The 3,930-nt window shown below is 37.8% G+C and overlaps 1 long non-coding RNA gene across 1 annotated transcript; it reads right to left on the bottom strand.

The window, feature by feature from the left end:
* Positions 1-2,670: 2,670 nt before the first annotated feature.
* On the bottom strand, positions 2,671-3,397 carry LOC118411449. The gene is made up of 2 exons (XR_004830670.1): positions 3,211-3,397; positions 2,671-3,148 (listed from the first exon to the last, which is right to left on the bottom strand). It is a non-coding gene; the product is annotated as an uncharacterized LOC118411449 (long non-coding RNA).
* Between the last annotated feature and the right edge of the window lie 533 nt (positions 3,398-3,930).

The following is a 3,930-nucleotide window of genomic DNA, read 5'->3' as shown; positions in this document are numbered from 1 at the left end:
GTCTGATCAGTTTTCACTTTGTCTCACATGATCTCTTCTGACCAATCAGGACATAGCTGTCTATGATCAGTTGTCACTTTGTCTCACATGATCTCTTCTGACCAATCAGGACATAGCTGTCTATGATCAGTTGTCACTACTGTAATTCAATTTGTCTTCTCGGTACCAAACTTTCCCTGTCTGAGAAAATTTAACTTGTTCTCGGAACTAAATTTTCACTGTCGCAGCAAGTGCACATAAAAAAGTCTGTGAATTATTTGTTATCAGTAATGATAAGTTCATGTTACAGTCATCACCGTGAAAACCGGGAACATAACAGTACATTGAAAAAAATCAGGAATTACAGTATGTCTCACATGATCTCTTCTGACCAATCAGGACATGGCTGTCTGATCACTTTTCACTATGTCTCACATGATCGTTTTTGACCAATACGAGTGATCGCGATGATGTCATGGTGACGCAGTGGTGGGCAAAAAGCAGATGTTTGGCAAACGATTGATTTACATATTAACCGGTAATTTGATCTGCTGATTTAAATATCAATTTTTAATCCAATCTACTGACGTCCTGGTAGGCACCAACCACCGAATACCCCGGATATAAACAACAACAGCGATCGCTCGTATCAGGACGTAACTGTCTGTGATCAGTTTTTACTATGTCTCACATGATCTCTTCTGCCCAATCAGGACATGGCTGTCTATGATATTAGTTTTTACTATGCTCACATGATCTCTTCTGACCAATCAGGACATGGCTGTGTATGATCTGTTGTCACTATGTCTCACATGATCTCTTCTGACCAATCAGGACATGGCTGTCTATTATTAGTTTTTACTATGTCTCACATGATCTCTTTTGACCAATCAGGACATAGCTGTCCGTGGTCAGCTTTCACTATGTCTCACATGATCTCTTCTGGCCAATCAGGACACGAAGATGAATCCGATCCTTGACCCCGCCTTCTTGCACAATCTGCCAGCAAACTTCTTAAGATCTATCCGGAGACGTGTCAGCAAACTTCTTAAGATCCATCTGGAGACGTGTCAGCAAACTTCTTAAGATCTATCCGGAGACGTGTCAGCAAACTTCTTAAGATTCATTTGGAGACGTGTCAGCAAACTTCTTAAGATCTATCCGGAGACGTGTCAGCAAACTTCTTAAGATTCATTTGGAGACGTGTCAGCAAACTTCTTAAGATTCATCTGGAGACGTGTCAGCAAACTTCTTAAGATTCATCTGGAGACGTGTCAACAAACTTCTTAAGATTCATCTGGAGACGTGTCAACAAACTTCTTAACTTTCATCTGGAGACGTGTCAACAAACTTCTTAAGATCTATCTGGAGACGTGTTAGCAAACTTCTTAAGATCCATCTGGAGATGTGTCAACAAACTTCTTAAGATTCATCTGGAGACGTGTCAACAAACTTCTTAAGATCTATCTGGAGACGTGTTAGCAAACTTCTTAAGATCCATCTGGAGATGTGTCAACAAACTTCTTAAGATTCATCTGGAGACGTGTCAGCAAACTTCTTAAGATCTATCTAGAGACGTGTCAGCAAACTTCTTAAGGTTCATCTGGAGACGTGTCAGCAAACTTCTTAAGATTCATCTGGAGACGTGTTAGCAAATGCCTTCAAGATGTTGGAGATATTCGAGCAAACTTCTAAGTAAAAAACACTTCATATAAGTGAAGGATTGACAGAACAGTCAGGTGGCACAACTTGTGGCACTGTGAGATCACAACTGGCTTGAGTCCATCCAAGTTAATAAAACAAATGTTTTACTTGAACAGGCCTCTTACTGGCCAGAATATGCATAGATATGCTTTTATGGCTAGGATGATTGTTGGGTGAATTTGTTCAATTTCATGAAATTATATGCAAGATTGTTATTGTCCTACGAAGGCAGCCTGAAGGTTGAACTTGATGTGTTCCACAGAGTGGAACAGTCTGTTACTGATTTAGTCTGTCCAAGACAGAAATGTAGAAACGATGTACAATAATCCAGTTGAGCGTTTTATGATGTAGATATCAAAATTTGCAAAACCTTTCCTGAAAAACTCGTCACATTTGCTGAGCAAATGTTTCATCAGGAAATGGGATTTCTGTACATGCCTAAATTAGGAAATGCACTTTTCTGTTCATGGCCAAATTAGGCAATATTTTTTTCTGTATATGCCGAAATTGGGAATTGTACTTTTCTGTATATGCCCTAATTAGGAAATGTACTTTTCTGTATATGCCCAAATTGGGAAATGTACTTGTCTGTATATGCCCAAATTGGGAAATGTACTTTTCTGTATATGCCCAAATTGGGAAATGTACTTTTCTGTATATGCCCAAATTGGGAAATGTTCTTTTTCTGTATATGCCCAAATTGGGAAATGTACATTTTCTGTATATGCCCAAATTAGGAAATGTACATTTTCTGTTTATGCCCAAATTAGGAAATGTACATTTTCTGTATATGCCCAAATTAGGAAATGTACATTTTCTGTTTATGCCCAAATTAGGAAATGTACATTTTCTGTATATGCCCAAATTAGGAAATGTACATTTTCTGTTTATGCCCAAATTAGGAAATGTACATTTTCTGTATATGCCCAAATTAGGAAATGTACATTTTCTGTTTATGCCCAAATTAAGAAATGTACATTTTCTGTATATGCCCAAATTAGGAAATGTACATTTTCTGTATATGCCCAAATTAGGAAATGTACATTTTCTGTTTATGCCCAAATTGGGAAATGTACATTTTCTGTATATGCCCAAATTAGGAAATGTACATTTTCTGTTTATGCCCAAATTAGTAAAGGTGGTTATTTGTACAGTACTGAATTCTCTACGTGTCCTCAGGTTTTGAGTACCAGAATTCTCCATGCTGCATCTGTAAATGTCTTCATGTTCTCAACATTCAGGGATGCACAATTTTAACCACAGTTTTAACATTGATGTCTGTATGATATAGTTGATAATCATGTCAGCGAAACCAACATTTTTGTTGTCAGGAAAAAATATAATTAGCACACATGTGGAGGTAGAATTTTATTTGATCTTAAATATGTGTGACAGTGTGTATACATATATACAACGTTACATGTTTAACAGGTGTGTGTATACATAATGTTTAACAGGTGTGTACCTTGTATTTGACGTCGACGTCTGATCGTCTGATCGTCGACGCCGACGGACGAACAAGAAGACCTTGTATTTGGCAGTTTCATGGCCTGTATGTAAACACTGTAATCATAAAGTATCATGACCACTGTTGGACGCATACATGTATCAAATTATCAAGGCACAGGACATAAGATGTGGTTTCTGATATATATTTCTAATAAAACTCAACTCAGCGGAGACTATTGAGAGGACCATTTATTTGTGGAGTTTCATTGAACTATTTTCGCTAAATAGTGATCTTTTAGTGGATAGTAATGGAATGACTGCTTCTTTTGAAACTTGAACAATTAGAGTTCAGCACATGAATCATTCAAATTTCAAGTGTAGCTTACAACAGCAATATCAACTTAAGTTAACGTTAACATTAAAAAACAAGAAACATCAAACTTGCAACCGCCACCCCAGGCTCCTGTCTCTTAAATGCTCCCATCCTGAGTAACGAACTAGACAATTACTGTAAATGCAGAAATGTTCGCGGTGGATTAATGTTCGCGGTTTTCGCGGCGACCACTTCACCGCGAACTTAAATCCACCGCGAACATTTTTCTTTTAATGTATTAGACTGCAGTCGAAGGTATTACCGCGAAATTAAAACCACCGCGAAAAGTCATTTTTCCCGCTACCGCGAAATTAAATCCCAGCGAACTTAAATGCATTTACAGTAGCCTGTAAGTATTGTAGACAGTTTTTAATAACTACTAACCACAACAACTACTCCTCACACTTACACTGGGTAGCCTGACT

This window comes from Branchiostoma floridae, chromosome 3 (genome assembly GCF_000003815.2).
Source record: "Branchiostoma floridae strain S238N-H82 chromosome 3, Bfl_VNyyK, whole genome shotgun sequence".
In the NCBI taxonomy this organism is placed as follows: Eukaryota; Metazoa; Chordata; class Leptocardii; order Amphioxiformes; family Branchiostomatidae; genus Branchiostoma; species Branchiostoma floridae.
Note: the sequence above shows the minus strand (reverse complement) of the source record. Positions and strands in the feature narration are given on the sequence as shown.